This window comes from Phoca vitulina, unplaced genomic scaffold, assembly GCF_004348235.1.
Source record: "Phoca vitulina isolate PV1807 unplaced genomic scaffold, GSC_HSeal_1.0 scaffold14, whole genome shotgun sequence".
Lineage (NCBI taxonomy): Eukaryota > Metazoa > Chordata > Mammalia > Carnivora > Phocidae > Phoca > Phoca vitulina.
The window spans coordinates 19,573,424-19,596,219 of NW_022589717.1; the positions used below are offsets into that span (position 1 = coordinate 19,573,424).

General features: G+C 38.0%; 1 protein-coding gene across 7 annotated transcripts in view; it reads right to left on the reverse strand.

The window, feature by feature from the left end:
• INPP4B (inositol polyphosphate-4-phosphatase type II B) overlaps positions 1-22,796 on the reverse strand; it is a 797,414-nt gene that overhangs the window by 489,191 nt on the left and 285,427 nt on the right. The window contains exon 3 of one of the 7 annotated variants that reach the window (XM_032412903.1): positions 5,352-5,403. The exons of the other annotated variants lie outside the window; for them this stretch is intronic. The gene's annotated coding sequence lies outside the window, so the exon portion shown is untranslated. The remainder of the gene's footprint in view (positions 1-5,351; positions 5,404-22,796) is intronic. 7 annotated transcript variants of the gene reach the window in all.

The following is a 22,796-nucleotide window of genomic DNA, read 5'->3' on the forward strand; positions in this document are numbered from 1 at the left end:
GGGGGGGGTATGTGCTATGGTGAGAGCTGTGAATTGTGTAAGACTGTTGAATCACAGACCTGTACCCCTGAAACAAATAATACATTATATGTTATAAAAAAAAAAAAAAAGAAGAAGAAGAAGAAGATAGCAGGAAGGGAAAAATGAAGGGGGGGAACCAGAGGGGGAGACGAACCATGAGAGACTATGGACTCTGAGAAACAAACTGAGGGTTCTCAAGGGGGGGATGGGTTAGCCTGGTGATGGGTATTAAAGAGGGCACGTATTGAATGGAGCACTGGGTGTTATACGCAAACAATGTATCATGGAACACTACATCAAAAACTAATGATGTAATGTATGGTGATTAACATAAAATAAAATTTAAAAAAACTCAATGGAATTTGAATATTCAAAAGAATGCTAGGATATTGTAAAACGTGTATCTGGCAACAGTGTCTTAACAATTTCTCGATACATAAAATCTTCTCTAAAGGTTTTGTTAGCAATACTAAAGAATGTTGGATTTTGATAGTGTATAATGAAATGTGTTAACATTTAGAAGATCTGCAAAACTCAGCGAGTCAAGGTTTTTCAAATGAACAAATGGATGCCTTTCCAAGTCATGCATATGTCCACCGGTGATGGGTCTTAAGGAGGGCACGTACTGCATGGAGCACTGGGTGTTATACACAAACAGTGAATCATGGAACACTACATCAAAAACTAATGATGTACTGTACACTGACTAATATAATAAAAAATAACGTGCAAGATAGACTAATGGTTTTAGCCATTCTGACAGGTGTAAAGTGATATCTCATTATGGTTTTGATTTACATTTCTCTGGTAATTAGTGACAGTGAATATCTCTTCATGTGTGTGTTGGTCATCTGTATGGTTTTTTTTTTTTTTTTTTTTTTTGCGGGGGGAATGTCTATTCAGGTCCTTTGCCCCTTTTTAGTTAGATTATTTGTTTTTTTGGTTTTGAATTGAATAAGTTCTTTATATATTTTGGATATTAATCCATTATCAGATATGTCATTTGTAAATATCTTTTCCCATTCAGTAAGTTGCCTTTTTGTTTTGCTGATAGTTTCCTTAGCTATCAGAAGCTTTTTACTTTGATTTAGTCCCAATAGCTTAAATTTGCTTTTGTTTTCCTTGCAGGAGGGGCATGTCTAGAAAAGTGTTTCTATGGCTTCTGTCAAAGAAATTACTGCTTATGTTTTCTTCTATGAATCTTATGGTTGAACACTGAGAAATGTATAGAATTGTTGAATTGTTATATTGTACTCCTGAAACTAATATAATACTGTATGTTAATTATACTTGAATAATAAAAAGACAGACCAATGGATCTTATGTATCAGTATGAGAAGTTCATTAATATGATTTCAGCTCCACATTGCAATTCACCTTTAAAAAACTACTACTTACAGAGTTCTAGTGTAGTATCAAAGAATAATATCCACAATTATCTGAAAAGGGTATTAAAATACTTCTCCCTTTACAACTATATAATATAATTACGTGAGGCTGGATCTTTTCCATATACTTCAACCATAACAAATGGCAACAGTTTGAATGCTGTGAAAGCAGATAATGGGAATCCAGCTGGATTATATAAAGCCAAACATTAAAAATATTTACAAATATGTATAAAAGGACCACTCTTCTCATAAAATTATTTTTGCTCTGGAAAATATAGTTTTTTCATTAAAATATTTTATGTGGGGCACCTGGATGGCTCAGTCGTTAAGCGTCTGCCTTTGGCTCAGGTCGTGATCCCAGGGTCCTGGGATCGAGCCCCGCATCAGGTTCCCTGCTCCGTGGGAAGCCTGCTTCTCCCTCTCCCACTCCCCCTGCTTGTGTTCCCTCTCTCGCTGTCTCTCTCTGTCAAATAAATAAAATCTTTAAAAAAATAAATAAAATATAATATTTTATGTGGACATAAAATGGATTTATTTTTAAGTGAATTATTTAAGAATGTCTATTTTAATTCCTAGCATGATAAAAATTGATAGATAACCCCACATAAACAAGAACTCTTTGGGATGTCAAGAAATTTTAAGATTGTAAAAAAGATCCTAAGATCAAAATGTTTGAGAACGTTTGGGCCAGATTTTGCTATTTTGACAAAGTAGCCCCCAAATCTCAGCAGCTTACACAAAATGATCTCTCATTCACACTACAAGTCCATTGGTGTTGGCTGAGGGAATGTGCTCATTGTTTTCTCAGGAGACCAGGCTCACGGAGAGTATATTTCATCAAGATTCTACACTCATAGGGCACCTAGGTGGCACAGTTAGTTGGGGATCAGACTCTTGGTTTCAGGTCAGGTTGTCATCTCAGGGTCACGATCTCAGAGTCGGGGGATCGAGCCCTCTTGGGGTCCATGCTCGGTGCTGAGTCTGCTTGGGATTTTCTCTCCCTCTCCCTCTGCCACTCCCTCACCCCTCAAATAAATAAATAAATAAATAAATAAATAAATAAATCTTTAAAAAAATTCAACACTTCAATAACAAGAAAAATGGCAGGATGGCAGAATTTGCAAAGGCTTATAAACATTACCTGGAAGTTACATATGCTACTTCCACTAACTAGTCATCTTTCTAAGAAAGCCACATGGTCACACCTAACTTCAAGCAGGCAGTAACACTTAATTTTGCCATATACCCAAAAGAAAAACCAGAAATATTTAGTGAACAATACTAATGACTACCATGCATGCCAATTCGAATCCATACACTGAGTTAAAAAGGATTATGAGGCTGCATCTTAGAGAGCTCCAGAAGCTTATTAGCTTTTATTGCTGCTGAAACAAACTACCACAAATTTAGTGTCTTAAAGCAACACAAATGTATTTTCCTATGGATCTAGAGGTCAGACATCCTAAAATCAGAGTGTGGACAGAGATGCATTCCTTCTGGAGTCTCTAGGGAACAATCAGTTTTTTGCCTTTTCCAGTTTCTAGAAAATGTGAACTATAGCAATATTTATCCCTTAAACCAAAAGTAATTGAGCACCTGCTAGATATGAGGTACTATTCTAAATGCTGGGGATGCTAGGCTGAACAAAAGTCAAAGTCCCAACTATTATAGGGCTTACATTCTAGTGGAAAAAAGAACTGAAGAGGTAGATAAACACCCATATATACTAGGAGATTGATATGTACAACGAGGAAAATTAAGGCAGGAAAAAGTAATTGAGAATGATATGAAAGGTGCTATTTTAGATAAGGTGGTCAGAAAAGGACTTTCTGATCAGACAATGATTGAGTACATCCCTGAAGAAAGTGAAGGAACAAATCACAATATCTAGAGGCAGAACATTCAGGCATTAAAAATAGTAACAAAGAGGTCTTAATGTGAGAGGATGCTTGGAATGTCTGAGAGACAGCAAGGAGGACAGGGTGTCCCTAGAGAGGATGAGAGGAGGAGATGAGGTCAGAGAGTGAGCTCAAGTGCAGTAATAATGCAGCGTCTTAAGGACTATGATAGGAACATAGCCCTTATTCTGAGATGGGCAGCCAAAAAACCATTTACTTATAGGAGTGTTATGATACAGGTGACATTCTTCAGGGGTCACTGACTACTGTGGGGAGAATATAACCCTGGGACAAGCTTAAAAGCCAGAAGACTAGTCAGACGGTCTTTGCAATAACATAGGATGGAGATGATGTTGATTTAGATGAGAACTGTAATGGTGAAGGTGGTGAGAACTGTCTGGATTCTGGATATAGTTTGAAAAAAGTCAATAGATATTCTGATGGATAAAATTATGTGGGTATGAAAGAGTCATTACCAAAGGAGTCATTACCAAGAAAAGTGGTCACTCTTTAAAACAGAAAGGAAAGGAAGGGAAAGGGGAGAGGGAAGGGGAGGGGGAAGACAAAGGGGAGAGAGAGGGGAGTGGAGGAGGGGAGGGGATGAGGGGTGGGAAGGGGGAGGGGAGGGAAGAGGAAGAGGCCTTCATCCAACTTCTCAGTTGAAAGATTTTTGTATCAGAATGAATAGATTTTTCTGGAAAACTAGTTCTGTGACTTAGGGAAGTCCTTGGATATCAGTCAGAAGAATGATAAATCTTATATAAACAAAAAATATTTATCTACCATCAAAAACTTGAAAGAAAAAGATTTGAAATGGTGTTAGGCAAATCGGCCACATGTAGCTGCTTGTGCACATGTGTATGATCTATGAGAAGTAATTTCTCTTTTATGAGTCCCAGTTGATGATGTAGCTTTCAACATTATTACATCATGATTTACTATTATCTAATCCAAACCTGAGTAAAATGGCACTGTCCTTCTCTGAACAGAATACAATTTCTCTTGAATAGATGTTTTAACAAGCCTGTATAAAGGTCACATTTGCTGTCAATTGCACAGTCTCAGCCTAAGGGGAAAGGCCATGCCAAATAAAGCAAGACACTAGTCCGAGGTGGACTGTTCCTCCACAAGGGAGACAGAATTTGCTAGTGCCATCTACAAAGGCCAGTTCTCAATTTCTTTGCAAAATATTGATATTAATGCATTGATTAAGCTGGATAGAACTAATAAGCATACATGTTATTCATCCATTTTTAATGTATGAGAACACTTTAAATAAATGATGTTTTGTTTTAATCTACTTTCGTTTCAACAGTCAGACACTGAATGCTGAGTCAGGCTACACTGAGAACAGACCTCAGAAAATTGTGTTATAGATATCTCATTTCTATTTTCAATTCATCACCAAGTTCCTTTTATTTTCTGATTATCATTAGGATATATCCACTTGTCCCTCTTTCCACCATCACCATCCTGATGCAAGCTAGAGTCATCTGGGGCCCAGGAGTAACAAGATCCTTCCACCTGACCTCCGCATGGATATTGCCCAGCTCCAAACCTTCTTTGCAGAGCAATTGGAATGATCCTCTTCAAAACTCCAAATCACATATTATTCTTCAGCTTAAAATCTTTCAAAGGCCTCCTAGTTCACAGGATAATGAAAAACCACTGGAGACCTGCACATGACTGTAACTGGCCTCTCCATCCTCTTCAGCAGGAGGCCCCTGCTTCCCTTACTGCTCTTGGCGCTGCCCTTCTCAGGACTAGCTCTGCTTCCCACCATTCCAGCATCTTTGCACAGGCTGTGCCCCTTGCCGGGACACAATTTATACCCACCTGCTCCTGGTTCATCTCGCTTTCAGATCTCTAACCACTCTGCTTTTTTTCAGAGAACATTTCCCTAACCATGCCACTCTACCCCAACAAGATGAGATCTCCCTGTTACATGCTCTAATCACCCCACGTTCCTCTAGCTCACAGAACTTAGGAAGGTAGCAACTTTAAACTGTGCAATTATTTGATTAATGGTTGTCTCCCTTACCAGACAGCAAGCTTCAAGAGGGGGGGACCCACGTCAGCTAAAGCTCAGCAGCCTGCCACAGAGTAAGATAGACACTCAGTAACTATTTGGGTGATTAACATAACATAATAAAAAAAAAAAAAACAGAAAAACAAATGCATATGTAAATTATTCACAAAACAAAGGAAACATTTAATAAAAGAAGAGCAAGAATGCAATATGTCAAAATACTTGAGTAGGGCGCCTGGGTGGCTCAGTTGGTTAAGCGACTGCCTTCGGCTCAGGTCATGATCCCAGAGTCCTGGGATCGAGTCCCACATCGGGCTCCCCGCTGAGCGGGAAGCCTGCTTCTCCCTCTGACCCTATCCCCTCTCATGCTGTTTCTCTCTCTCTCTCTCTCTCACATAAATAAATAAATAAAATCTTTAAAAAAAAAAAAATACTTGAGTAAAACTGAAACATGTATTTAGAATCTAGAAATTTAAATAATCAACTATAATTGTGAAACGGATAATTGCATGAAAAGAGGCTTGGTAAATGCAGATCTTTTGATTTTGTTCAAAGGCCATTCATCTGTTCATCCGCTGCCTTGTGGGTCTGCAGAAAACCTTACAATTTTTTTTGCTGTATGTTAACAGCCATAAACCATAATGGTTAAGTATTAGGATTTTTTTTATATTAGTGCTAAGAAAGAGATTCAGATGCCACTAATTAATGCACTTAGAAAGCAAATGAAACACATGTCAGAAACAGAGCCTCGAGAAATAAGTGAATCAGAGAACCATTTCAGGGCATGGAGCCCAAAATTATAGGTCTAAAAAGTGACTGGGCCATTCACCCTTTTATCTTTGGAGGGCAATGTTCAAAATGTACTGCAAACATATCACCAGTCTCACAATCTGAATGAGTTCAATTTCAGTTGCATGAATACATACACAAGACAAATGTTCTCCCTGCTCTGCAGCCATCATAAAGCTTTTCTTAAAAGACACTCTGCTTTCCAATCAGTGTGAGACAAATCTATGCATCCTTCTAGGAGGACTGTACAGTGGCTCTTTGTCTGATCTTTACTTAGCTTAAACATTCAAAACAATAAGCTCTCAAACATTTGTCTTGATATTTAACAAATAGAAACCAATGTTGCCCTGAATTCTAAAATGTACAAAAATACTTCTAAAAATCAAATAATAAAAATAATGTCGAGTTTTATAGTTCAAGTTGGCCCAACATCTCCCTATGAACATAGTAAGAATTGTTGTTCACATTTTTAAGAAGGAGTAAATCTGTTTTTGTTTTTTTTTTTAAGAGAGAGTTCACAAGCTGGGGTGAGCAGAGGTGATGGGTAGAGGGAGAGAGAGATAATCTTAAACAGATTCCATGGACACAGGGCTTGATCTCACAACCCTGAGATCATGACCTGAGCCAAAATCAAGAATCAGATGCTTAACCCACTGAGCCATCCACGCACAGGAGTAAGTCCATTCTTAATCACTTATCTCAATTCCCATATTATACTTTTTATTTTTTTTATTTTTTTTAAATTTTATTACGTTATGTTAGTCACCATACATTACATCATTAGTTTTTGATGTAGTGTTCCATGATTCATTGTTTGTGTATAACACCCAGTGCTCCATGCAGTACGTGCCCTCTTTAATACCCATCACCAGGCTAACCCATCCGCCCACCCACCTCCCCTCTAGAACTCTCAGTAAAGACTAGACTTAGAAAAAAAGTTTTATTTGACAAACAAAGTGAGGTGAAGCAGAGCAAAACTGTAATAAAAATTTCATCTTGACCTCATTAGCAAAATACTTAAACAAATGGAATACTATGTTTACAAGAAGCTGCAAGAATATGACCTGCCTTTAAAAGTTGTGGAGACAAGTCATGAACATCCAAACCCCACATTTGCCTCTTTGAACACATAGAACCAGGGCTAGTTGTAGTCATCAGTGCCATCACCCTTTCTGTGCACACAGTAGGATTGCATTTATTAGGATGACATAGCCATGAACTTGCTCTGGCCAATGAAATATTGAAAGTTGGCGCGCCTGGGTGGCTCAGTCGTTAAGCGTCTGCCTTCGGCTCAGGTCATGATCCCAGGGTCCTGGGATCGAGCCCCGCATCAGGCTCCCTTCTCAGAGGGAAGCTTGCTTCTCCCTCTCCCACTTCCCCCTCTTGTGTTCCCTCTTTTGCTGTGTCTCTCTCTGTCAAAATAAATAAAATCTTAAAAAAAAAAAAAAGAAATGTTAGAAGTTATGGGTGTCACCTTTGAGTAGATGCTTTAATAGCTAATGCACAATTTGCAAGGTTTCTTTGCCACTGCCACTGACTGCCTTTGCTGCAGATGGTAGAAACTCCTTCATCTTGGTCTCCAATTGTAAAGATTTTGATTAGCACCCTAGCCAATCCACTGTAGACATATATCTTGAGTGAGAAATATGCGTTTGTTCTTCTAAGCCTTTAAAAGTTGAATTTGTTTATTTCTCTACAATAACATAGCCCATCCTGAGTTATCCACACTTGCAAACTCAAGTCATCAAAAATAATTTCAAAATTTTGTATTATGCCTATATATGTTTATGTATAATCCCCATTTACTTATATTTATATATGGGCATCACAGAATAAAAGAGATCCAAGTATGCAAAGATTATAGAATGTCATCAGGTTTCAATTTATTAAAACTCCTCACCTCTACATCTTTTTCAATTTTCTGTTAAACATTTTTTTAAAAGATTTTATTTATTTGACAGGGATAGAGAGAGAGAGAGCACAAGCAGGGAGAGCGGCAGGCAGAGGGAGAGGGAGAAGCAGGTTCCCCACTGAGGAGGGAGCCTGATGCAGAGCTTGATCCCAGGACCCTGGGATCACGACCTGAGCCAAAGGCGGTCGCTTAACTGACTGAGCCACCCAGGTGCCCCTCTGTTAAACTTTTTAACCTGAGAGAAGAAAACTATATATATTTCTATAATTATCTAATAGTAAGTACATTTGTTGTACTCTTTTTCACATGTACAGCACAATTTACTCGTTCCTGAAAATAATACCATTTGTTCTTAAAATATATTGCCTAGGAAGTAAGGGTTCATTCTCTAGTATCTCCCAGTGTAATGCTCATATTAAAATATCTAAAACAACTTCGATTTTCATGCATTATCAAAAGGAGTACATATCATCTTGAGGGATTGTACAAATGACTGCACAACTTGTTTAGCAATGCCAAACATTAGAAATGTCATGAGTCAGTTGATGATTCAACAAAAGTCCTTGAGCACCTAGAAACACATCTTTTGTCTGCTGCTACTGTTCCTTGAGTTAAGTAACAACTCAGAGACAGAGAGAAGCTGAAGGAGAGTTTAGTTCATCCACCTACACAGAGAGAGATAAATCTGGTTTTCTTGCTTCCAGATAAATGTCAACAATTTTTATGTCATTTAAACAAAAACAAATTTCCAAGCAGGCACTCCCTTCACTTCAGGCAATCTCCTATTTCTGCACTCATGGCAGATCTGTAGACTCTTCGTAGGAATGTCTGTACATAAATGAGAGTATGCTATATGACAGGAGAGCAAAAGTGAGCAGTTTCTTTGCCATAGCTGCTATTCTTCATTTATTAAGTAGAAATGCATGGAAAGTAATCAAGCTATAGCAGTTCTCTCATCCGTAATACAGGCCTAATCACATAAGTTACTTCAAGGGATTGTGAGGTTAAAATGAGCTAATCCATACAGACTGCCTGATGCCTAGTGGTTCCATAAACTATAATTGTTATTATGGTAATAATAATTTGCAAGGACATTATTGTTATCTAAATCAATAAATTATATGTGTGTAGACATTTCCTAAGTTCATTTCCATCATCCTTTTTTTTCCCACCCCATACTTTTCCATGGAAATTTCACTCAGTCTCCAGGCTTCCATTATCAATTCTAAAAAAAGATCCTATGTCTACATACTCAACCCTGATTTTCAAACTGGTATTTCCAATTCCCTCTAGAAAATTTTCACCTGGATGTCCCATCATTTCTCCAAACTCCTAATGTCTACATCATGCGTCATATCCCCAATCCTGGGCTGGCCTTAGACTTGGGTGAGGATGGCCCTTATCTTAGGACCTGACTTAGAGGGGTTTGCTCCTAGCCTTCTCTGACTGCATTCCTCTCCACAGAGCAGAACTTTGCAGGACCAAGAGGTGTCATCACTATATAGATCTTCCTCAACCTTCCATGGAATTATGTTCTGATAAACCCATCATAAATTGAAAATACCCTACGTCAAAAAGGCATATAATACACCTAACCTAATGAACATTATAGCTTAGCCTAGCCTACTCTAAATGTTCTCAGAACACTTACATTACCCTACAGTTGGGCAAAATCATCTACCATGAAGGCTATTCTATAATAAGGCATTGAATACTTCATGTAATTTGTTGAACACTGTAATAACAGTGAAAAACAGAAGGGTTATATGGGTAAAGAAAGGTTGTAAGTGTATCAGCGGTTTACACTTGTGAGAGCATGGCTGACTGGGAGCTGCGGTTCACTGTTGCTGCCCAGTATCACAAGAGAGTAGCATACTGTATATCACTAGCCCAGGAAAAAATCAAAATTCAAAACTCAAAGTATGATGTTTACTGACTCTGACTCACCTTTGCACCATCACAAAGTTGAAAGTTGAACCATCATAAGTTGGGGACCGTCTGTATGGTTCTATCATAATTTCCCTATTTTTTCAAAAGCAAGTAAAACTATTGACAGATTACTAGTCTAAAAGTAAGTTTCCCAATTATCTGTATAAGAATTAAACATTCAATACTTGGTTCATGAAAGCTAACAAAGTCTTACATTTAATATTTCTATAAACAATGCTAGCTGATTTGTTCAATCTCTTTTCTGTCTGTGCTTTGACAATTAGCTCTCCTCCTTCTCTCCATTTTCCACTTCAGGAAACATTTCTGACTTTAACTTCTCAAAATTGGAACTGAACAATTTCTAAGCAGGGAAAAGATAAATGACCATTAATTGAACTGATAATTAACCACCTGAAAATCAACAAAAGACTGAGTCATCATCATTTCCTGTCTTTCTTCAATTTTAGATTTTATTTTCCTCTTAGTAGAAATTGTTATCTTCTGAAATCAAAAGACGTGGCAGCTGTGCATAGAGTAGTGCGCCTTGGCCTCTCCAGAATTGAAGATGTCTCTTCCGGCACTTCTCAGCATCTGGAAAGCTGGGACCTTCCCTCTTGTTATCAATGACCTTGACTCCACGCAGGCAAAATAACCAAGGAAGGGAGAGCTGATGTTGATTTTCTTTTCTGCCTCCGGCGAAGGATCTGCCAGGCCTATTGGGCAGGTCACTTAAACTTTTCTAGACTTCACTTGCCTCATCTCTCAAATGCATAGTCCTCTCACATCTAAAACTCTGCTCCTATCACTTTGTGGGAACTTTAAACACACTACAAATGACACTTTTAGGAGAAAAATGTTCAATATGCTTTTCCTCATTTGCATGTGTGTTATGATTCATGAGACCACTTGATTTGGGGAAACATAATGAAAGACAAAAACAAAACAGCAGCTAACCAAGTAAACTCATTTAAATGATGAAATGAAACCTTTGGAACCATTGATCCATTGTTATAAGATAAGCTCTAATCAAGGAAGCAGATACACACGGCGTACCAGGCCTTGGTGTTTTCTAATTATCTTCTGTAAAAGTCTACCTTTCAGCTGGTAAGTGTGCAGTTTCCGGAATACCTCATGTTCTTCCTCACCTACAACTTTCCAATTTTTTTTTTTTTTCTTCAGAGTTGCCTCATTTGTCTAGAAAATCCCTATACCTACTTGAAGATGCAGTTCCCCTCCTTCAAAGAGCCTGCCCTCATCACTCCCAGGGAGGATTAACTGGTCATACGTTTGTCCATCCTGCTAGACTGTAAGAATCTCTGAATTTCCAAACCTAACACAGAATTGGGCATACAGATGGAACTTAATGCAATTTAATAAATAATATACAATTACTCTTAGTGAAAATATTTTTTAAAACTTCTGTTATTGCTTTTTCTTATAGTTTGACATTTCAGTGCTATTCCATGGAATTTCTAAAGGTTAACTTTTTATCTTCCTTATGCTCCTGTCTGTTATTATGATCTTAAAACTGTGCTGCTGCCACAAAAGTAGACAGCCAAGCATTACTTCTATCTCATGTATTTGAAATGAGCTGTAGTCTTACCTAATGTGTTTTGTGTGTTGGCCCAAGTATCCAGTATGATGTTTAGCCACACCTGATGTTTTGCACAAAACTTGCATTTTCCCTTCAATGTTCTGTTGATGTTAAAAACCAAATTGTGGTACTGCGAAACTGATGTTTATAGTGTATACTCTTATGGTTCATGGTAGTCAGTAATTAACATCTATAAGATATATTTTATAGAACAAGTTGGAGGTACTTGAAAAAATTTACAGTTTGGAGACTATACTGTGTTTTTCTTAAGTGATGAATTTTGGAAATATTATTTTAGCTTGATAAATACTATCATGTTGTAAATGTCAATAACCTTCATCAACTGCCTAAAGATAGATTTTTATTGAAACCAAATATATTGCTCCAATGTATAATTTAAGGTAAAAGTCACAAGCCACTTCCTCAATGCTGAAATGAATCTTTAAAAATATCCAATTCAAAAATGGGCAGAGGACCTGAATAGACATTTTTTCCAAAAAAGACATACAGATGGCCAACAGACACATGAAAAGATGCTCAACATCCCTAGCCATCAGGAAAATGTAAATCAAAAGCACAACGAGATATTACCTTACACCAGTCAGAATGGCTAAAATCAAAAAGACAAGAAATGAATGTTGGCAAGGATGTGGAGAAAAAGAAACCGTTGTGTATTGTTGGTGGGAATATAAGTTTGGTACAGCCACTGTGGAAAACAGTATGGAGGTTCCTCAAAAAATTAAAAATAGCATTAAGGAGCCCGTGATGTGATGAACACTGGGTGTTATATGCAACTGAAGAATTATTGAACACTACATCTGAAACTAATGATGTACTATATGTTGGCAAATTGAATTTAAATTAAAAAAAAAACATTAAAAAAGAGAAAAGTAAGAAAAAAAAACCATATAAATACCATATAACCCCAAAATTCTAGCACTGGGTATTTACCCAAGGAAAATGAAAACACTAATTCAAATATATGCTCCCCTGTGTTTATTGTAGCATTATTTACAATAGCCAAGATACAGAAGCAACCTAAGTGTTCACTGATAAACAAATGGATAAGGAAAATGTGACATAGATACAGATTTAGATATAGATAATGGAATATTCAGCCTTAAGAAAGGATGAGATCTTGCCATTTGCAGCAACATGGATGGACCTAGATGGTATTATGCTAAGTGAAATAAGTCAGACTGAAAGAGCAAATACCACAGGATTTCACTTATATGTGGAATCTAAAAAAATAAAACAAATGAATAAACAAACAAAAAGCAGAATCAGACCTATAAATACAGAAAACAAACTGTGGTTGTTAGAGGGGAGGAGTATGGGGAATGGGCAAAATGGGTGAAGGGAGTGGGAGATACAGGTTTCCATTATGGAATGAATAAGTCAGGGGAATAAAAGGCACAGCATAGGGAATGTTGTCAATGATATTATAATAGTATTGTATAATGACAGATGGTAGCTACACTTGTGGTAAGCATAGCATAATGTATAGAGAAGTTGAATCACTATGTTGTACACCTGAAACTAATGTAACATTGTGTGTCAACTCTACTCAAATTAAAAAAATTTTTTTTAATATCCTGTTGGAATTCTGCTATTGCTCCCTGCATTTGGTTATGCTGAACTCTGGAGAGAGAAGGGAGAGGAAATGAAATAGTACATGTCTCCCACACATGCTGCAGTCACCTTGGACTTCAGCGTGTGTAACCAGCTACCGGAACACCTCTGTCTGAGGTTTGAATGGGACTGATCTGGGGGGAGTGCTATAGAAATTTGGCCCTCTCTTAATGTGACTTCCCATTCCTGCTTCCCATTTTCCATCTGAAACTACTCCAGTCAATCCCAAATAATTTTCAGAGTTTACTAGACATATGTTTCAGGAAACAGGAGATAATATGGTAATTGTGCTTAATTAACAGGACAATAGCTGTGATTCATAAATAGCAAGGGAACAGTTTCAAACTAAGCAATGTGTATATATTCAAACTGAAAGCTGCTGAGCCCTGGATGATCAGTAGACACAGATTTCCAGAGATGGGAATGGGGAGTGAGAGAAATAGGACCTAGGTCGAGTGTGAGAGTGGGCAGAGAAGTTTCTTAAAGAGAAGTCAAGGTATATAACTTTGATGGAGGCTGAGTACATATGTCTTAAGATGCTGCCTGAATGAACAAAACGGAAGAAAAACCAGTTCTCAGATAGCAGAGGTTATACACACACATACACACCCCTACATACGTATATATAGAGACAGAAACAGATATAGAGACAGAGGGAAGGAAAATGAAAAATATCTTACCACATGAACTCCAGAAATATTTAATAATTACTCCAAAATTTACCTAGAATTTTTCAAATCTTGGTTTCAAAGGCAATGCAATAAAAAACTGAAGTAAGCTAGAGTACAGGATATATAAATTCTTATTTCAAGAAAATTATCATTCCCAATCTTTTTTTTTTTTTTTTTAAAATTTTCTGTACCTTAAAAAACAACAACAACAAACACCTCACCTAAACTTTAAGGATTCTGGGAAATGATCATCATGAATGACCTTTATAGGACAAACACCAAAAAAGCACAAGCTTTGCTTTGATTGTTAATCATCCACCTAAATCCTTATGTAAGCAGCTTCCCATACTCCTTCTTTGTAAGCATTATTTTTTTTAAATATGGAACACATTCAACACCGACTGCTAAATTGGTTAAATCCACATGGCAAGAAGGGCAGCCAACAATCTGGAGTGTGTTAAAAATGGTAATACATTAAAAATAATTTCTTGCAAACTCAGTGACAGGGCAGACACTTATAAAAATAATGTTGACATTCTAATTATACTCTAGTAAATTCATCAGGACTATATGTATGTGAGTATATATACATATTTAAAAACAGATATAATAGGAACTTACATAACCATGAAGCTAAATACTCGAGCTATAATCTTTCAAGCAAACTCACATTTATTTTGCCTAAATATTTGTAACACTGGGTATCATAAGTCTTTGAGATATCATGAAAAGATGACTTGAATGAATATGCCAATTGCAGAAAATATGACTCATGCTAAGTATTGCCTTAAAGAATTTGAAGGATTCACTTGCTGTGAATACCAAGAAGCATATAAATCACACCTTGGCAAAAAAGCTACTTTGAAATTCTAACTAATTTCAAGATGAGAAGTATCTTCACATGTCCATATTGTAGGCATGGGCATGAAGGTTAAGGAAGGTAAAAATACTTTCACCAGAATTGTTTTAATAAAATAATTTCTCTATTGAAATAAGACTTCCTTTAACTTAGATGCTGCAAGAAGACCTTTATAGTTATGAACCACACATTTTTTTTTTTAACCAATGGACACAAAAAGAGATTCAGTTAAAAAAAAGAAGAAGAAAAAGACAGAGACGGGGCGCCTGAGTGGCTCAGTCGTTAAGCGTCTGCCTTCGGCTCAGGTCATGATCCCAGGGTCCTGGGATCGAGCCCCGCATTGGGCTCCCTGCTCCGTGGGAAGCCTGCTTCTCCCTCTCCCACTCCCCCTGCTTGTGTTCCCTCTCTCGCTGTGTCTCTCTCTGTCAAATAAATAAATAAATAAATAAATCTTTAAAAAAGAAAAGAAAAGAAAAAGACAGAGACAAAGCTGAAGTATGAAATTATATGAGCTTGATCCTGGCTCTGTTTGGGCCTCTTTTTCTGTACAGGCATACCTCATTTTATTGCACTTTGCAGATATTGTGTTTTTTACAAATTGAAGGTTTGTGGCAACCCTGCCTCAAGCAAGTCTATTGGCCCCATTTTTCCAATAGCATTTGTTCACTTTGTGTCTCTTGTCACATTCTGGTAACTAACCCAATATTTCAAACATTTTCATTATAATTATAATCCATAATAATTATAATTATTTTCAATATAAATATTTGTTATGGTGATCTGTGATCAGTGTTCTTTGATGTTACTATTGCAATTGCTTTAAGGTGCTGCAAACTGCAGCCATATGAGACAGCAAAAAACTGGTAAGTATTTTGTGTGTGCTCTGACTGCTCCATTGACTAGCCATTTCCCATCTTTCTCTCTTTCTTTGGGCCTCTCTATTCCCTAAGACACAACAATATTAAAATTAGTTCAGTTAATAACCCTGCAATGGTCTCTAAGTGTTCAAGTGAAAGGAAGAGTCACATATCTCTCACTTTAAATGAACAGCTAGAAATGATTAAGCTTAGTGAGGAAGGCATGCTGAAAGCCAAGACAGGCTGAAAGCTTGGACTCTTGCACCAGTTAGCTAAGTTGTAAACACAAATGAAGTTATTGAAGGAAATTAAAAGTGCTACTTCTGTGAACACATGGAAAACAAGAAAATGAAACGGGGGGCACCTGGGTAGCTCAACTTAGACTCAGGTCATGATCCCAGGGTCCTGGGATCGAGCCTCACATCAGCTGGGAGACTGCTTCTCTCTCTCTCTCTCTCTCTGCCACTCCCTCTGCTTGTGCTCTCTCTCTCAAATAAATAAATAAAATCTTTAAAAACAAAACAGAGCAAAAAGTGAAACGGACTTACTGCTGATATGGAAAAAGTCTGAGTGGTCTGGATAGAAGATCAAACCAGCCACAACATTCCCTTAAGCCAAAGCCTAATCCAGAGCAAGGCCGTAATTCTCTTCAATTCTATGAAGGCTGAGTGGGTGGGGAAGCTGCAGAAGAAAAGTTGGAAGCTGGCAGAGGGTGGGTCAGGAAGTTTGAGGAAAGAAGCCGTCTCCAGAATATCAAAGTGCAGGATGGAGGAAGCAGCAAGTGCTGATGTGGAAGCTGCACCATTTTATCCAGAAGATCCAGCTAAGACAATTCATGAAAGTGGCTACACTAAGTAACAGATTTTCAATGTAAATGAAACAGCCTTATACTAGAAGAAGATGCCATCGAAGACTTTCACAGCTTGAGAGGAGATGTCAATCCCTAGCTTCAAAGCTTCAAAGAACAGGCTGACTCTCTTAGGGGCTAATGTAGGTAATGTCTTTCAAGTAAAGCCAATGCTCATCTACCATTCAAAAAATCCTAGGGCCCTTCAGAATTATGCTAAATCTACTCTGTCTGTGCTCTATAAATGGAATAGCAAAGCCTGGATGACAGCACATCTATTTACAACATGGCTTACTGAATACTGTAAGCCCACTATTGAGACCAGCTGCTCAGAAAAAAAAGATTACTTTCAAAATATTACTGCTCATTGTACAATATATCTAGCCATCCAAAAGCTCTGATGGAAATGTACAATGAGATTAATGTTTTCATGCCTGCTAACACAACATCTATTCTGCAGCCCATGGATCAAGGAGTCATTTCAATTTTCAAGTCTTACATTTAAGAAATACATTTCTCATGAGGCTATAGCTGCCATAAATAGTGATTCCTCTGATCTGGGAAAAGTCAATTAAAAAACTTCCAGAAAGGAGTCATCATTCCAGATTCCATTAAGAACACTAATGATTCATGGGAAGAGGTCAAAATATCAACATTGTAGAATTTTGGAAGAAGTTGATTCCAGCCCTCCTGGATGACTTTGAGGAGCTCAAGACTTCAGTAGAGGATGTAACTGCAGATGTGGTGGAAATAGCAAGAGAACTAGAATTAGAAGGAGCCTGAAGATGGGACTGAATTACTGCCATCTTATATAAAACTTTAACAGATGAGGATTTGCTCTTATGGATGAGCAAAGAAAGTGCTTTCTTGAGATAGAATCTACTCCTGGGTGAAGATGCTGCAAAGAATGTTGAAATGACAACAAAGGATTTAGAACATTCCATAAACTTAGTTGATATAGCAGCAGCAGGGTTTGAGAGGACTGACTCCAATTCTGAAAGAAATTCTACTGTGGGTAATGGTTATCAAACAACATAATAAAAAAATTAAAAAAACAAAAATAATATTCAGTAAAAACAAACAAACAAAAAACAGCATCATATACTACAGAAAAATCTACCATGAAAGGAAGAGCCAATCAATGTGCAAACTTCATTTTAAGAAATTGTCACAGCTACCCCAACTTCAGCAACCCCCACCCTGATCAGTCAGCAGCCATTAGCATTGAGGCAAGACTCTCCACCAGCAAAAAACATTACAACTTTCTGAAAGCTCAGATAACAGTTAGCATTTTTTACCTTAATTTTTAATTAAGGTATGTACGTTTTAGACATAATGCTATTGTACATTTAATAGACTACAGTGTAGTGCATATATACCTTTTATACGCACATGGAAACAAAAAAAATCATTTGACTCGCTTTATTTCAATATTTGCTTTATTGCAGTGGTTTGGAACAGCACCCGCAATGTGTCCAAGACATGCCTATACGTGGGGAAAAAAAACAAGTTACAACCCCCCCTCTCCCTGCCAACTCTTTTTCCCTCTCTCTCTCTCTCTCACACACACACACACACATATATCATCCTGAGGAGACATTCATTTGTTAATCACGGCTCTAAGATAGCAGATGTGGACCAGAGCTCTTCCTTCTTTCACAAACCAGAAAGCTTGGATTATCTCCGGGTTGAGGAACAAGACCTGCTTCAGGCTGCTCACACGCCTGCCAGATGTTGCCTATACTTGTCACCCAGATACCTGAGTGTCTGGGGAAGTTGTAAAACAGCTGGATGACATTATTGTGCATACCCACATGACGATTTAACTACAACAAAAAAGCTTTCCCGACTGAAGCAGAACATGTTTCAAAGTATATTTGAATCAGGATGTGGCCAGACAGAATGCTATTGCCTTTAAAGATTTATCTGTATTAAGTCAACCAATCTGTCAATGAGGTCAATTGTAGCAGCTGATCAACTCAATGGAAGTCACAGTAGTTGAGCTGAAGTTGAGCTTGACCAGCCAGGTCAGTCAAAATATTTGATCAATAGCCTGGTAAAGAACACAATTTAAATTACTGCTGCCTCCTTCCCTTTGCCTTAATTTACTTTTTTCTCACTCACACTGTGTCTTGCTGATGTGAGAACAAAGTCTTCATTACTTAATACAGACCAGTGAGTCTCAAAGCTTCTTCCTTGATTCTCCCTGCAAGGCTGCCTGCGAGGGCTTGGTGAGACGGAGACTGGCCAGATTGAATAAAATCCCACACCATTCCCCAGATCCAATACTCAAATTTTCCTTTTGAATCTGTTCTATATTTTGTGCTTCTATTTAAGGCATTTGGCTAAAGGGGTCTTTGGGGTAAGGGGGAACTGACTGGAAGAGATGGGCTTTGCATTTGTGATAAAATCAATTAGTACATTTTAGATAACTTTTATAAATACTAAATACAACATATAGAAGGAAAAACTCACTAAGCTTTTAATGAAATGAGCAATTCCAGAAAGAAAGCATTCTCTGTGAAAACAAAACGTCCATTCTGGACACTGGATCTACTTCCATCCCCTTCCTATGTTCTGTTCCTCGTCAGAATTGCTAAACATGGTAGCGAAGGTCTGAACTTCCCAACTTCCTTACTCTGATGTTCTGGATGCAATTTGTTTCTGCCTAGGAGCTGTCTCGTCTTGAGATCTGGAGAATGCGAGGGAGACAATGACACTTAGGGGGCAGATGGGCTCCAGCAGCTGTGGGTGTCGGTGGCAGTTGGGCCCCATGTTTTCCACTTGCTTGGTGGGTGTAGGAGGCTGTGACTTTGGCCGCAGTGTGGCTGAGGCAGCAGCAGCTGCTGACCTCTGGAGTCTGGAGTGGTGTAAAAGTTTTGATGCCAAAAGTCACGTGGTGGCTTCCTGACTTCTACTCCTCCAATGCGTTAAAGATTTTTGTAAACAGTTCATCTTTATATTAAACCCATTTTTGCCTGAAGTACCCAGCATTGTTTCTGTTTCCTGCACTGAACCCTAACTGATAAAATGTCACTATTTAGGAAAAGTAATGTGTACTATGTAAGCATTTCTAATGATATTGAAATTTTGTTTAGAGTGGAACCCTGATGCTGATATCTCTATTCTCTGGCTTTTCTCCTGTATCATCTCTTTTTATCTTGTTCCAAACACAGATCTAAGCATTGCTTTAAATTCAAAGACTTCCTGCAATCATGGCCTCCCCCAGTGTTTTCTTTCTTTGTCCTCCCTTAAGTCTTTATCAGGCCTCCTCATTCCTCCAGTACCCAAACGTCTTCCTAGAATGTCAGTTTTCTCTCTTCTCTACCGTTCAGAATCATTCACTGTCCCAGCCTCTACCCCCAACTCGAATAAGCAAATTCATCCTAATAATCTATATAAAACAAAAGGAAATCTTTAGAACTTTGAAGGTTTTCTTGTTCTGTTTTTGTTTTGTTTTTCAATACGTGCCCAACATCTTACCCTTTGCCTCAAATACGTTGTCCAAATTTTTCTTCTAACTATAATTCTCTTCTTAGGCAGAGTTCTGCCAAAAACAACAACAAAAAACCCTCTTCTTCATTAGAGCAGAAATGAAGAGCTGACTATCCAAGAATTGTTCTTCTCTTTCATAGTGTAGTGTTGTTGATGGGAAATTGTGCTCAGACTCCGGTGACATTTCCTAGTTCCCTTATGACAAGTTTTGGCCAATGGATGCAAGACAAAGTGATCTGTGATCTAAGGTGCTTATGGATCTAGTGTGCCTTCCCCACATTACCTCCCCTCCTAAAATGACCCTGAAGCCATGTGTTGAAGATAAATGCATTCGAGGTTGAAGGTGACGGTACCCCTGAATGACTATGTGGAGGAGAGTTCTCACCATCCGTGCCTGCCTACTGCATTAGGCAGTGACAGAAACCAACAAGAAACTTTTACTGTGTTAAGACATGAGGATTTGGGGGGGCTGGGCATTTGCTAAAGCACTTAGCCTTATCATAACATTTAAAACAACTTTTAATTTCAGTACCTAATTAACATGAGTACGTGCTTCCAGCCTTTACTAAATAGGCTAATCAAAATAATGTTTCTAAAATTGTTGAGAGACAGAGATTATTGAATAAGTAGATGTGCTGAGGAAAATACTATCCTTTATCAAAATAAACCTATTTTCTTAAATAACATTTAAAGTATTTTTTTATTACCAGATGTCTCAGGTTTTGAAATAGTAGTATGTTTTGTGAATCTACAATAAAGCAAATGATCTTGATATTCTTACTTCTCAGAGCAATGAATAGTATCTTTTGAATTAGAATACAGTTTGAGAAATAATGAGATTTTAGCATTAGGGTTTTCTTATCAATGGAGTTGAAGGAGAGACTAAAACCATGAATTGTGCAGATCTCTATAATAGGGAAAAAAATACCTTTTTAAAAGTAATGAGCATTGGGGCACCTGGGTGGCTCAGTCAGTTAAGCATCTGCCTTCAGCTCAGGTCATGATCCCAGCGTCCTGGGATTGAGCCCCACATCGGGCTCCCTGTTCAGTGGGGAGCTTGCTTCTCCCTCTCCCACTACCCCTGCTTGTGCTCCCCCTCTCACTCTTTCTCTCTCTCTCTGTCAAATAAATAAATAAAATCTTTAAAAAAAAAAGTAATGAGCATTAGAAAAAAAGAAGTAATGAGCATAAGCATTAAAGAGCAAAGTGTAGAGCAGGTTTTCTCAACAGTGGCATTATTAATATTTTGGGCTGGGTAGTCTTTGGTTGTGGGAAGTGTCCTATATATTAAAGTATGCTTAGCCGCAGAAATGGCTTCTACCCACTAGATGCCAATGACAGCCTCCTACAAATTGTAGCAATCCAAAACCTCCTCAGGTTTTGCTGTCTCTGGGTAGAGAGCAGAATCACCCTCAGGTGCGAACCACTGTTCCAGAGAACGTTTAGCATAATTTTAAAACAAACAACAAAAAGTTCGCATTTTTTTCACTTTGTTATCTCTCTTGATAACAGTTCTTTTTAAAAAGATTTTACTTATTTATTAGAGAGAGAGAGAGAGAGAGAGCACGAGCAGTGGGGGAGAGAGAGAGAGAAGCAGACTCCCCGCTGAACAGGGAGCCTGATGTGGGGCTCGATCCCAGGACTCTGGGATCATGACCTGAGCTGAAGGCAGACGCTTAACCGACTGAGCCACCCAGGTGTCCCAACAGTTCTTGATAATACAGTTTATTCTTAATTTCAGAAAGCATTTTTAAAAGTCAACATTGATATCTTTGTCGAAATGATGATAAAATGTGAGCTGAATTTTAATAGTTAGATTGAGCTGAAATGTCTCAGTCAACCATATCTGAGTCTGTCTATAACTAGAGTTATGCAACACCTGGCCAAGCCCTGTCTAAAAATAGAACAAGAAAACCTTCAAGGTTCTAAAGATTTCCTTTTGTTTTATATAGATTATTAGGATGAGTTTGCTTATTCAAGTTGGGGGTAGATATTAATAAATATGTACTATCTAAATCATGGGCTGTCAGTCCCATTTGATTCTCCCCAACTATACCTGAGAATTTGATTTGTTTCAGTGGGGCAGTTTTTAGAGGAGTGCTGAAAATTTAGAGTTTGTGATCAAGGAGAATGATTAGGACTGAGAGGGATACAAGGGTTATAATATATTTAATAGGTTGGCTTAGAAATTTATCTTGTCTCAGGGAGGAGTTGCCATGACAAAACCAAAGGAAAAGCCATAAAATGCTTTAATTTATGTTTTTTTTTTTTTTTTAATTAATGACCTAAGGATAAAAAGAGAAAAGAGTTGAGGTAAGAAGTAAGAGAATTTTTTTGGGGGAAAAAAAAAGGTCCTTGACCATGTCCATTCTTTTGCTCCAGATTTGTTGGGGAAACCGAAAATAGAGGAGATCTGTGCCCAGCATCTTATCTGGAGTCCTTGGGGACAACAGGTACCTTGGGACACCCACACTACACTAGCACATGCATCATCACGTGGAGGAGATCCTGAGGAATATCAGGAACATGATTGTCCAAGGTTGTCTCAACCCAAAAGCTTCCTGCAGCAGAGAATGGTGTGGGAGAAAAGCTAAATATTTCTGTGCACCATGAATTATGTAGATCTTAGGAGGGCGGAAAGGAGTGAGAGAGGGGTGGGAGGGAGACGGAGAGACAGAGAGCATGATAATGAATCTAAAAGGGGTTTGGAACATGACAACTGATACTGCAACAGAAAATGACATTGACCATATGGTCCTCACCTGGCAGAAAAATAATCAGGAGATGCCATAATAAAGATTATGACCTAGGGCCAGATGATTTTGTACATAGTCAGGTCAAAGGCTAAATGAGAAACAAGTCTGCATGTCCC